A 14,459-nucleotide genomic window follows, 5' to 3' on the forward strand; every position below is an offset into this window, starting at 1 on the left:
TACAGAGCCATAGGCAGTTGTCAATTTTAGTGACAGACATAGACCCGGAGCTAAATTCCTGTGCACAAGCAAAAATTCCAACAAGCATCGCACAATTCTGGTCCCTTAATAAAAATACATTTTCTCCCATTGAGGGGCAGTATTTTTAAACTGTGCATTGCTTCTTCTGGTGCTGGCAAAGCATTAATGCTGTCAAATATTTCCTTTCACTTGGAGAATCTGGTGACTTGAGCTATCAAGCAGCCTGCCACAAAATCTGATGGATATCTGTCTTTTTCTGCCTAAAGTGCCCATCACTTTGGTATCTAGGTGCTGTTGTAGAATTAAGAGTCACCCATTTTTGTCTTCCAATAGAACACTGCTGTATGTAATTCTGTCTTGCCATGCTCATCAGAATTCCTATAGTTCTTGGGTGGTTATTATCACTGTTAATGAATGTTATTGGTTGGGTCTCTGCTAGTCACTTTGGAATGTATTAAATCTGCATTGTCCCTTATGTGTGGTACTTGCATCCCTTTTGCGTCCAACTGGATTCATTAGGAGCTAAGGGTTTTGTCTTTCCTACTTTACTGCTGGTAGTTAATCTTTTAAGGGGGTTAAGATCAAACTGTATGCTTATCTTTGTAGGCTGGTTGTTTTCATGGAATTTTTGGGGAAGATGTTAAATTTTAAGTTTGAAAATTCCGGCAGGGCTCACAGGTATGCCAAGGCATCCCTGGAGAAGATGAGCGGCAATGTCTGGAATGTTCTTTTCTTCCCCAGGGTGAATCAAATGCTGACAAAATCTGCCTGTAGACCTGCCATAGAGTTCAAGACCAGAAGGGACCATGTGGTCATCTAGTCTGACTTCTTGTATATCACAGCTCAATAAACACCACCCAGGCATTTGTACACCATGCACAACCAGAATCGGAAGAGGAACAATATGAGCAGCAGCAACCCAAAGTTCTGCAAAGCTGTGGCCTAGTGGATAGAAAACTCAGTGAGTACTTTGGAGATGTGGGTTCTAGCTCTGAGGTTAGCCTGCTGGTGAATTTAGGTAAGTTATTTCAAGCCAAGGGCATTTAGGTACCTAAAGATGGAGAGAAGCACACAATGGGATTTTTCAAAGGTGCCTAACTTTTGAAGCTCTTGAAAATCCAATTAAGCACCTATCTGCATCTTTAAGTACCTAAATACCTTTAAACATTGGTTGTCCTTATGTGACTTACCCAAGGTCACACAAGAAGCCTAAAAACTGAACCCAGATATCCTGAGTGCCTTAAACACCAGATCATCCTTCTTCTCTCCAGGACTTTAATCAGTTTCTACTTGTGCAAACTTCCACTGACTGAGTCAATACTGGCTTAAGAATGAGTGCTACATTTCCTAGAAGGCCAGGTACATACATGATAAGGACAAATTTTTCAGAAGTGTCTAAGTTGGGCACCAAAAAAACAATATTAAGGACTGGTTCTCAAAAGGCCAGTACTCAGAACTCTCAGAAAATCAGGCCCCTCTAAGGCAACTCAGAATTGTGAGTCAGTTTTCAAAATCTTAGCTTAAATATTCATCACTTATCTAGTCCATTTTTGCTTTTACTGTTCTTTCTGACTTCTTCTTTCCAACTCATAGAATAAACTGAAATAGCAGGATCCAGATAATTACCTGGGTATTTAATATAATGGAGAAACAACTCTACTTAAAGCTAAATTAAGGGTAACATTTTCAAAAGCTCCTAAGTGACTTAGGAGCCTACACCTTATTTTCAAAAGTGACATAACGGGAGCCCAAGGCCCATCAATTTTCGATGAGACGAGGGCTCTTTCAGGTCAGATTTTTAAAGGTATTTAAGTGCCTAAGGATGCAGATAGTGCCAGTTTTGCATCACTTTAAAAATCTGGCCCTATGGACTTGTCTACACTGTTACTGCATGACAAGGCAAGGTGTGAATTTACAGCACACCAGCTTGCCCCACAGTAACGTTCCGTGTCGGCCCTGGTCCAACGCACTGACATCAAGACACATTCTAGGACTTCCAGTGTGCTGTAACAGGGTCCATGTGGGATATTACCACATGGCATGCTGGTGCACTGTAGATTCATGCCATGCAGTAACGTGCTGGGTAGACAAACCCTTAGTCACTTTTGAAAAATTCTACTCTTAAGTCTTTATTAGAGGCTCTTCAGTAAGGACCTGATCTTGCCACAATGAAGTCAATGGAAGTTTTGCCGAAGACGTCACTGGGAGAGGGCTCAGGGCCTGTCATTGTAACTCATATTCCTGGCACAGAAGCAGTTATTTTCGCCCCGTTAAAGGCACGTTCTGAAAAATACCTCGCACAGTGGAAAAAGTTTCCAGTTTCCCAAAGAATCAAGGGGATGGTGGGCTTTAATCATATTTATGCTCTTTTCAAACTAGATTAGCCATTCCTGTTGTTAACAAACCCATGGTGCTGCATGTCACGGTGGAAGTGTGATGAGCTTTAGCACTCTGGGATTTGAAAACAGAAGCTGATGGCTTTTTGTTCACGTTTGTTTTGATAGTGGGACTTTTTTTCTTTTTGAGATTCCGCCTCCATTGATCTTTAATGGCTTCCAGATGGGATCATGTTTGCCCGTTTTATAGTCTGCGCTCTGCAAGACTGAGAAATACAATGGAGTGCAAGGAGGCAACCTATTAGCCAATAAAAAAATAAAATAAAAAGGCACTGCAAATATACTAATAAAGTTTGAAGTGGTGTAATATATTAATGAGATGACAACTGTACAGGAAACAGACCTGGGCTGACTGAATGGAATAACAAGGGAGTTTTAACTGGCTTAAAGTGGAGGTAACAGCTATATGGTAAGAATATCGATAAACCGTTGCTTACATTTTTGAACTGTAGCTAAAAAATAAGTACCCAGGTCTTCCTGCTAAGACCCTTGCTTGTCCATTACTTTAGTAGGGTTCCTCTGTGGGAGAAGGTAGCATCACCCAGGGTTGATGCGGGTTTGAGGATATCAGAAATGCATCGCTGATCATATGCTTCGTGTGCATTGGGCAGTCATTCCAGCCAGGGAAAATTCCTACTCTGGGTTTCTTGGTGAGCAGCAGCTTTAAAGTTCCATCTACCCAACTTTCATAATAGGAGCTTGGGCCTAACTCTCAGTTGCCACACACTGTACTGATGTAGTTATTTACAACAATGCCAAGGGAGTCTAAAACAGCCCCAACTCACAACACTATCCTTTGCCTTTGAGGCACTATGTAGCTTTTGCTTAGTGTTATTAATTAATTATTTGTATTACAGAAACACTGAGGGGTCCTACAGTTAGGCATGGTATGTACATCTAGTAAGAGATAGTCCTTGCCCTGAAGAGCTTATCATCTCAATAGGCAAGACAGACAAAGGAAGTGTTATTCCTACGATACCAAGGGGGAACTGATAAGGGTATTCCACAGGTGGAGTTATTCAGGGTGGTGATGACTGATTATATTATCCCAGCGCTTAGGAGCCCCAGTCATGAACCAGGGCCCCATTGTGCTAAGGCCTTCCCCAAAGAGCTTGCACTCTAATTATAAGGCATGAGTAGCGCCCTACCAAATTCATGGTCCATTTTGGTCAAGTTCGCGGCCATCAGATTTTAAAAATCGTAAATGTCATGTTTTCAGCTATTTCAATCTGAAATTTCAGTGTCCTAATTGTAGGGATCCTGACCCAAAAAGGAGTGGTGAAGGGGCAGGGGGGTCACAAGCTTATTGTAGGGGTGGTTGAGGTACTGCTACTCTTCCTTCCCCACTGCTACAGGCTGCTGCCTTCAGAGCTGGGCCGCTGGAGAGCGGCAGCTGCTGGCTGGGCGCCCAGCTCGGAAGGCAGAGCCTCCGCCAGCAGCTGCACAGAAGTCAGGGTGGCATGGTCTGGTTTTACCACCCTTACTTCTGCGCTGCTGCTGGCGAGGCACTGCCTTCCCAGCTGGGCGCCCGGTCAACAGCCGCTCCTCTCCGGCTGCCCAGCACTGAAGGCAGAGCAGAAGTAATGGTGGCAATACCACAACCCCCCTAAAATAACCTTGTGACCCCCCCGCAACTCCCTTTTGGGTCAGGACCCCCAGTTTGAGAAACACTGGTCTCCCCTGTTAAATCTGTGTAGTATAGGTCAGTGCTTCCCAAACTTGGTCCGCCGCTTGCGCAGGGAAAGCCCCTGGCGGGCCAGGCCAGTTTGTTTACCTGCTGCATCTGCAGATTTGGCCGATCGCGGCTCCCAGTGGCCGCGGTTCACTGCTCCGGGCCAATGGGAGCTGCAGAAAGCAGCGTGGGCCAAGGGACGTACTGGCCGCCGCTTCCAGCAGCTCCCATTGGCCTGGGGCAGCGAACCGTGACCACTGAGAGCCGTGATCGGCCGAGCCTGTGGATGCGGCAGGTAAACAAACCAGCCTGGCCCGGCAGGGGCTTTCCCTGCACAAGCAGTGGAATAAGTTTGGGAACCACTGCTCTAGGGTAAAAGCACACAATAGACCAGATTTCACGGGGGGAGACCAGATTTCTGTGATGCATTTTTCATGGCCGTGAATTTGGTAGGGCCCTAGGCATGAGGGCAAATTGGAGGATTGGGCCAAAAGAAATCTGATGAGGTTCAATAAGGATAAGTGCAGGGTCCTGCACTTAGGACGGAAGAACCCAATGCACAGCTACAGACTAGGGACCGAATGGCTAGGCAGCAGTTCTGCGGAAAAGGACCTAGGGGTGACAGTGGACGAGAAGCTGGATATGAGTCAGCAGTGTGCCCTTGTTGCCAAAAAGGCCAATGGCATTTTGGGATGTATAAGTAGGGGCATAGCGAGCAGATCGAGGGACATGATCGTCCCCCTCTATTCGACATTGGTGAGGCCTCCCCTGGAGTACTGTGTCCAGTTTTGGGCCCCACACTACAAGAAGGATATGGATAAAATGGAGAGAGTCCAGCGAAGGGCAACAAAAATGATTAGGGGTCTGGAACACATGAGTTATGAGGAGAGGCTGAGGGAACTGGGATTGTTTAGTCTGCAGAAGAGAAGAATGAGGGGGGATTTGATAGCTGCTTTCAACTACCTGAGAGGTAGTTCCAGAGAGGATGGTTCTAGACTATTCTCAGTGGTGGAAGAGGACAGGACAAGGAGTAATGGTCTCAAGTTGCAGTGAGGGAGGTTTAGGTTGGATATTAGGAAAAACTTTTTCACTAGAAGGGTGGTGAAACACTGGAATGCGTTGCCTAGGGAGGTGGTGGAATCTCCTTCCTTAGAAGTTTTTAAGGTCAGGCTTGAAAAAGCCTTGGCTGGGACGATTTAATTGGGGATGGGTCCTGCTTTTGAGCAGGGGGTTGGACTAGATGACCTCCTGAGGTCCCTTCCAACCCTGATATTCTATGATTCTATGAGACCACAAAAGTACACAGATAGACTGGGGAGTACAAGGAAACAATGAGACAATATTGGTTCGCATGATAGGCAGTGCTTTCTGTACAGCTAATTGTTGTCATGCTGTTTGTAGGCATCTCAGCAAAGGGGAGTTTTAAGGAGTCATTTGAAGGAAGCTCATGAGGTGGTTTGTGGATGATTATAGGGAGATCCTCCCAAGCCAGAGGGGCAGTGTGGGAGAAAGCACAAAGGTGCTTGTTTAAAAACCTAACCAGTGGGCAGTGAAGGCCGGCACCGTTGAACAAGCGAGGGTAGGTAGCAGTGGGGAGAGGGCGCGAAGGTCTTTGCAAGTGAAGATAAGTAGCTTATGATTGATAAGATAGTGGAGAGGGAGCCAGTAGAGGGATTCAAAGAGAGCGGTGACACAGTCAATGTGGCAGGCTAAGAAAGTGATCTTCGAAGCCTCATTCTGAATCATAGACTCATAGAATATCAGGGTTGGAAGGGACCTCAGGAGGTCATCTAGTCCAACCCCCTGCTCAAAAGCAGGACTAATGCCCAATTAAATCATCCCAGCCAGGGCTTTGTCAAGCCTGACCTTAAAAACTTCTAAGGAAGGAGATTCTACCACCTCCCTAGGTAATGCATTCCAGTGTTTCACCACCCTCCTAGTGAAAAAGTTTTTCCTAATATCCAACCTAAACCTCCCTCACTGCAACTTGAGACCATTACTCCTTGTCCTGTCCTCTTTTACCACTGAGAATAGTCTAGAACCATCCTCTCTGGAACCGCCTCTCAGGTAATTGAAAGCAGCTATCAAATCCCCCCTCATTCTTCTCTTCTGCAGACTAAACAATCCCAGTTCCCTCAGCCTCTCCTCATAAGTCATGTATTCCAGACCCCTAATCATTTTTGTTGCCCTTCGCTGGACTCTCTCCAATTTATCCACATCCTTCTTGTAGTGTGGGGCCCAAAACTGGACACAGTACTCCAGATGAGGCCTCAGCAATGTCGAATAGAGGGGGATGATCACGTCCCTCAATCTGCTCGCTATGCCCCTACTTATACATCCTAAAATGCCATTGGCCTTCTTGGCAACAAGGGCACACTGCTGACTCATATCCAGCTTCTCGTCCACTGTCACCCCTAGGTCCTTTTCCGCAGAACTGCTGCCTAGCCATTCGGTCCCTAGTCTGTAGCTGTGCATTGGGTTCTTCCGTCCTAAGTGCAGGACCCTGCACTTATCCTTTTTGAACCTCATCAGATTTCTTTTGGCCCAATCCTCCAATTTGTCTAGGTCCCTCTGTATCCTATCCCTGCCCTCCAGTGTATCTACCACTCCTCCCAGTTTAGTATCATCCGCAAATTTGCTGAGAGTGCAATCCACACCATCCTCCAGATCATTTATGAACATATTGAACAAAACCGGCCCCAGGACTGACCCCTGGGGCACTCCACTTGACACCGGCTGCCAACTAGACATGGAGCCATTGATCACTACCCGTTGAGCCCGACAATCTAGACAACTTTCTACCCACCTTATAGTGCATTAATCCAGCCCATACTTCTTTAACTTGCTGACAAGAATACTGTGGGAGACTGTGTCAAAAGCTTTGCTAAAGTCAAGAAACAATACATATACTGCTTTCCCTTCATCCACAGAACCAGTAATCTCATCATAGAAGGCAATTAGATTAGTCAGGCATGACCTTCCCTTGGTGAATCCATGCTGACTGTTCCTGATCACTTTCCTCTCATGTAAGTGCTTCAGGATTGATTCTTTGAGGACCTGCTCCATGATTTTTCCAGGGACTGAGGTGAGGCTGACTGGCCTGTAGTTCCCAGGATCCTCCTCCTTCCCTTTTTTAAACATTGGCACTACATTAGCCTTTTTCCAGTCATCCGGGACTTCCCCCGTTCACCATGAGTTTTCAAAGAAAATGGCCAATGGCTCTGCAATCACAGCCGCCAATTCCTTTAGCACTCTCAGATGCAACTCGTCCGGCCCCATGGACTTGTGCACGTCCAGCTTTTCTAACTAGTGCCTAACCACCTCTTTCTCCACAGAGGGCTGGCCATCTATCTCTTCCCCATGTTGTGATGCCCAGCGCAGCAGTCTGGGAGCTGACCTTGTTAGTGAAGACCGAGGCAAAAAAAGCATTGAGTACATTAGCTTTTTCCACATTCTCTGTCACTAGGTTGCCTCCCTCATTCATTAAGGGGCCCACACTTTCCTTGGCTTTCTTCTTGTTGCCAACATACCTGACGAAACCCTTCTTGTTACTCTTGACATCTCTCGCTAGCTGCAGCTCCAGGTGCGATTTGGCCCTCCTGATTTCATTCCTACATGCCTGAGCAATATTTTTATACTCTTCCCTGGTCATATGTCCAACCTTCCACTTCTTGTAAGCCTCTTTTTTATGTTTAAGATCCATTAGGATTTCACCGTTAAGCCAAGCTGGTCGCCTGCCATATTTACTATTCTTTCGACACATCGGGATGCTTTGTCTCTGTAACCTCAACAGGGATTCCTTGAAATACAGCCAGCTCTCCTGGACTCCTTTCCCCTTCATGTTAGTCCCCCAGGGGATCCTACCCATCCGTTCCCTGAGGGAGTCGAAGTCTGCTTTCCTGAAGTCCAGGAATGTATGTGAGTGGAGCAAGATTGCCTCTTACAGATTCCATTGTGATCCTTTAGTCACCTGACCCTTAGGCCATAGAACTTCTCCAGAATAATTTCTAGAGTATATCTTAATACCTGAGCACTGCACAAACATTTGTCCTCACAATACCATGGTAAGGTAGGGAAGTGCTGTTGTTCCCATTTCAAAAATGGCCCAAGGGCACATGGAAAACAGGGGCTTGAACCCAAATCTCCTGACTGCTTAGCTACTAGCCTAACCACTGGCTTGTCCTTCCTCTCTCTTTGTTAGGGCCAGAGAGAAGGATGTTGCAGTATTAGAGATGTGTGTTGATGTGAGCCTGGACAAGAGTTTTAGTGGTGTGGATGGACGGAGAAGGCTGTATCTTAGAGATGTTTAATGGCTATTGTCTTGCCTGTCATGGCTATTAGGTTCACACCCTAACTTAACTTTCAAGTTTGAACAAGCCCTTAGTAACTTGTTTGAAGTCACACAGCCTCTGGGAGACCTGGGAACTGAACCAAGCATCTGCAAGTGCCTACCCAGTGACATAACCAACACAGCCTTTCTATTTGTTACCCTTGAATCTTCTGCTTTTTGGAGCAAGTCACTCCCCCCCTTCCCAAGGGCTATCGTTAGGATAGCTGTCATCAAGGTATCTTATCACTTACTGCACCTTCGGGCCAGTAAGACTAGAATATATTAGGAAATATAAAAGGTTCATTGACTGTATTCTGGTTCTTTCCTTCAAATAATAAGCATGTGGCTTGTGATTTATGTGACGGTTTGTAGCCTTGCACTTGCATCCTTAATGCAAACGCATAGTAGAGCACTGTGCTTCTACAGCCAAAAAGAAAGTGACAATAAGATTAAGAACATGGGTTTGATTACAAAGGCAACAGAAAACTTCAGCATAACCCAACCAATCTGCCCCCCACCCCACACCCCTTCGCTGCAGAAATGGATGGTGCTGCCATTTGGTTTTCAGCTGCAAAAAATCTTCATTAAAGTTGAAGAATTAAATATAGCACTTTAGCTAATTAATTACAGTTTGATCATTTTGACACCTCCAAATGACTCAGCCACATACCTTGAAGCTTTGTCAACTCAATTGCATCTTTATTTTTGTTGCCTTTAACCAACAATGAAGACTAATGCCACTCTCTCTAGTTTTCAATCACCTCTACAGAAGTGCTCCCCTGGCAATGTGCAAGGACAGACCTAATTAATCCCTCATCTGCCCTGCATTGTGTCTATCCATCACATTGGCAGTTGGAACTGCTGCTTGTTTTAAGGCTATTGCTGGAATGAAATGCTCATCTGTTTTTCAATAATTTTACCACAAGTGGTGATTTGTAATTAGAGAGGGCAGAATCCAAATTTGGATTTTTTTTTCTTGGTTTAGGAAAGGGAGGAGATGGCAGGAGGTGGGGAATAACAACGACAATAAAAGCTGTCGCACAGCAGGGAGAGAGCGTTAACTTTTGGCACCGGGAAGAATAACAGGATTCCGGCCTGGCTGGAAAAGAACAAAAGTTTGCATTAATGTGGCTGCACACAGGTTAGGGATCAAGCACTTGGAGAAGCTAGCAGGCTTCACCTGTACTATTAGGAACTTAGCACTTCTGCACATCCACAGTAGCTTCAGGAGAAGCAAAACAAAAACACTACTCTGCCCCCCGACCCACTCCTTTTCCTCTCTCACCTATTAAGCCTCTTGCATAAAAACTTCTCCAGACTTTTTCTATGTCTGTATTTCTGTGCTCAGATCACAGCCACTTTGAATCCAATTTGGTCAATAGCTGGGGGATACAGGTTAACTGGGCTCAACGTATAATGTAATGGGGAGAGCTCGGGAATAAACAAGAGAGAGTTCAGGGTGGGCTGGACATTATGGATACTGTCCACTAGCATCAGATTACTTAGGGCTTGATCCAAAGCACCTTTTGAAGTCTACAGAAATCTTTCCATTGACTTCAGTGGGTTTTGCATCAGGCCCTTCCTGTTTTTATTGAGCCTGGAAGAAAAAAATGCTCTGTCAGTGTTAAGTCATAAGTTCATTATCATAAATAAAGAATAGCCTGGCGTTAGAATCCCATAGCATTGAATAGTGAATTCTGTGTGACCCTCCTTTTAGAATTTTCTGTGACGGTGTTGAAGGTCTATGGAAAGGCTAGGCTCTTTTACATTCAATAGGCTTTTTGAATAATCTCTGTAGAGCCCTATTACATAGAGTAGGGTTTAGCCTGGGCCTCAGGAGACCGGGCTCTGTTCCCTTCCCTTCCATCACAGATTTCCAGTGTGAGCTTGGTGCCTAGTGGGATTTTCAAAAGCATTCATTGGGATTTAGGCCCCCTAAGAGCTTTTGAAAATCACACCAGGCACCTAGCTGTATATTTGGGTGCTCAAAAACCTTGAAAAATCTGGTTCTTGGTCTCTTTGTGCCTCAGTTCCTCACCTGTAAAATGAGTATAATAATATTTCCCTATCACAGAGGGATGCTGTGAGGCTAAATACACTAAAGACTGTGAATGTGCTCTGATACTACAGAAATTGGGGTCATATAGCTACCTAAGGTAGGTAACATTTCTCTGGGACCCACTGGGTCCTTTAGAACCCTGTTACATTCTGTTGCGCCTTTCCAGAGGTGCTAATCGTAATTAATAATCTTTCTTTCACAGCCCGTGTTCAGGGGTTCCACCAGTAGACTTTCTAGTGAGCTAAACGCAGTCATCATTACTTTTGTCCCTGGTGCTCATTAAGAGGCAGCAATTAACTGCCAAAAAGCTAGCCCTAAATCAGTAAGCCTTTTAGGATGATCATTATTTATATTATGCTAATGTCTAGAGACCCCCCACTGAGACTGGAGCCTCATTGAACTGGGTGTTGTGCATACACCTAAGGGAGAGAGCCCTTCCCATGAAGAGCTTATGGTTGAAATAGACAACGTCTGGGAGGAGAGCAGAAACACAGAGAGATCAAGTGACTCGCTAAAGCTCATGCAGCAGGTCACCGATAGAATGAGGGCTAGAACCCAGCTTGTGCAATAACATGTCCACTGGACTACTCTGCCCCTCAGTAGCTGTAGTGACCTGAAGGACACTAAAGGCAGGCTCTGGGGGACTTTAATCAAGAGTAAGTACCATTAAGAGAAAGTTCTAGTCCAGGTGCTGGCAGAAGTGTTGCCCCATCACTGTCCTTGTGTGGCGGCAGTAGGACCGATTTTCTTTTCCTATTACTTGCCTCCTGAAAAATCTCTACAGCCTGGCTGGGTTCTAAGACATTACCGGCTGGGCCAATGGCAGAGAGACCAAACTGTTATTCAAAGAATTGAACTGTCTCCTTTCACTCGCCTGGCTATCAGGGAGCAGATAGCAACCTGTTTCTCTGCTGGTCCTAATACAGAAAGGTTGTTCATCATACCCAATTCCTCAACCAGCCCTGAAGGGACACTGCTTAGTATCTACCCTAATTTCCATGTCAAGGGGAGAGGTGGGGGAGACATATCTGGCTTCAAGACTAAGCTTGATAATTTTATGGAGGGGATGGTATGATGGGATAGCCTAATTTTGGCAATTAATTGATCTTTGACTATTAGTGGTAAATATGCCCAATGGCTTGAGATGGGACACTAGATAGGGTGGGACCTGAGTTACTAAAGAGAATTCTTTCCTGGGTGTCTGGCTGGTAAGTCTTGCCCATATGGTCAGAGTTTAGTTGATCGCCATATTTGGGGTCGGGAAGGAATTTTCCTCCAGGGCAGATTGGCAGAGGCCCTGGGGGAAGGGGTGGGGGAGGGGGCGGGTTTCGCCTTCCTCTGCAGCGTGGGGCCTGGGTCACTTTAAACCACAATTTGAGGACTTCAGTAGCTCAGACATAGGTCAGGGGTTTGTTACAGGACTGCGTGGGTGAGATTCTGTGGCCTGCATTGTGCAGGAGGTCAGACTAGATGATCATAACGGTCCCTTGTGACCTTAAAGTCTATGAGTCTATGAGGTGGAAGATCAGTAGTTGCACCCCGCTCTCTTTGCTGGCCGAGAGGTGTTCGGAGACTATTGCTTGCCTCTCCCAGGGCACTGTGCCCCTTTCAAGATGCCCCCAAATCTCCCTTTATGCATCCAGGCATTTTATTTTATGCTTTTTTTTAAAGAAAATGAATTCAGCTCAGAGCCCACACACCCCTTTAACGATAGATGTGTACGCTCAAGAGAAGACACAGAAAGATACTGATGTTCTTGGCTGGTATTCATGCCCTGAGTCCCCATTTTTTTTTAATGAATATACATGTTTTCTTGGCTGTCTGCACTGGAGCCCATCTGTTACAATGGCATGGTTCCTGCTCGCAAGCGGAATGAGACCCTGGCTCGTGGGTATAGGGTCCCGGCAACAATGGGCTTTTAAGATGAGCAGCACCAGCACAACAGGAAGTCCTTCTCCTGGGTCAGCCCGGGCACCACCTGTCTCCTTTCACAGGAACACACCAGTTGACACACATGCACTGAAGGACGATACAGCTGACCAGGTTAGGAAAGGAGTCGAGAGACTGCCAAGAAACCAGCGTGTGTTGCAATGGAGAGCCATTAAGAGCGTGCAAAGTGCAAAAAAGCACGTAGCTTTAAACAAAAAAAAAAAGGTAAAAAAAGATTACTGGTTCTGTGGATGAAGGGAAAGCAGTGGATGTATTGTATCTTGACTTTAGCAAAGCTTTTGACACGGTCTCCCACAGTATTCTTGTCAGCAAGTTAAAGAAGTATGGGCTGGATTAATGCACTATAAGGTGGGTAGAAAGTTGGCTAGATTGTCGGGCTCAATGGGTAGTGATCAATGGCTCCATGTCTAGTTGGCAGCCGGTGTCAAGTGGAGTGCCCCAGGGGTCGGTCCTGGGGCCGGTTTTGTTCAATATCTTCATAAATGATCTGGAGGATGGTGTGGATTGCACTCTCAGCAAATTTGCGGATGATACTAAACTGGGAGGAGTGGTAGATATGCTGGAGGGCAGGGATAGGATACAGAGGGACCTAGACAAATTGGAGGATTGGGCCAAAAGAAATCTGATGAGGTTCAATAAGGATAAGTGCAGGATCCTGCACTTAGGACGGAAGAACCCAATGCACAGCTACAGACTAGGGACCGAATGGCTAGGCAGCAGTTCTGCGGAAAAGGACCTAGGGGTGATAGTGGACGAGAAGCTGGATATGAGTCAGCAGTGTGCCCTTGTTGCCAAGAAGGCCAATGGCATTTTAGGATGTATAAGTAGGGGCATAGCGAGCAGATTGAGGGATGTGATCGTCCCCCTCTATTCGACATTGGTGAGGCCTCCCCTGGAGTACTGTGTCCAGTTTTGGGCCCCACACTACAAGAAGGATATGGATAAATTGGAGAGAGTCCAGCGAAGGGCAACAAAAATGATTAGGGGTCTGGAACACATGAGTTATGAGGAGAGGCTGAGGGAACTGGGATTGTTTAGTCTGCAGAAGAGAAGAATGAGGGGGGATTTGATAGCTGCTTTCAACTACCTGAGAGGTAGTTCCAGAGAGGATGGTTCTAGACTATTCTCAGTGGTGGAAGAGGACAGGACAAGGAGTAATGGTCTCAAGTTGCAGTGGGGGAGGTTTAGGTTGGATATTAGGAAAAACTTTTTCACTAGGAGGGTGGTGAAACACTGGAATGCGTTGCCTAGGGAGGTGGTGGAATCTCCTTCCTTAGAAGTTTTTAAGGTCAGGTTTGACAAAGCCTTGGCTGGGACGATTTAATTGGGGATGGGTCCTGCTTTTGAGCAGGGGGTTGGACTAGATGACCTCCTGAGGTCCCTTCCAACCCTGATATTCTATGATTCTATGAAAAGTGCTTAGGGAAGTCTATGGGGGCGGGGAAGAGAGAGATCGAGAGAGATCCCAGAATGAGTCAGGTAAAACCTGAACCCACAAGTTTGGGAGGTCCAGTGGCTAGGGTGCTAGGGTAGCAATTGAAAGACATGGTTCAATTCTCCACTTTGGGGGCTTCCTATATAATATTGGGTAGGTTGTGTAGTCTCTCTACGCCTTGATTCCTCGTCTGTGAAAGAGGACGATCATAGACACGTAGGGCTTTGGAGCCTTCCCCCTTTAGTTTGTTCTTGGATATAGGCCTGATACCTGGAGTTTACCTCGTAATAAGGCTGTGTGGTTCTAGTGTGCATTAAAAAATGAATCCCACAAAAATAGAAAAGTTGTCCCCACCACACATTGATGTCTGGCTCATTGATACGGCTGACCTCACAGCAAACGCATGACTGGCATTCCAATGAAGGGGAAAGCCAAAAAAATACAAAGCAATTTTTGGCTGACTTTTTAGAGGTTTGTGATTAATATAGACCCTGAAGAGAGAGATGTCTTTTCCCCTCCTTTTATCCTAACCCTCATTACTTATTTTACATATTGTGATGAAGCTGGTATTTTGGTATATTTTTTGTATTTGGGAA

The sequence above is a fragment of the Lepidochelys kempii genome, chromosome 3, assembly GCF_965140265.1.
Source record: "Lepidochelys kempii isolate rLepKem1 chromosome 3, rLepKem1.hap2, whole genome shotgun sequence".
In the NCBI taxonomy this organism is placed as follows: domain Eukaryota; kingdom Metazoa; phylum Chordata; order Testudines; family Cheloniidae; genus Lepidochelys; species Lepidochelys kempii.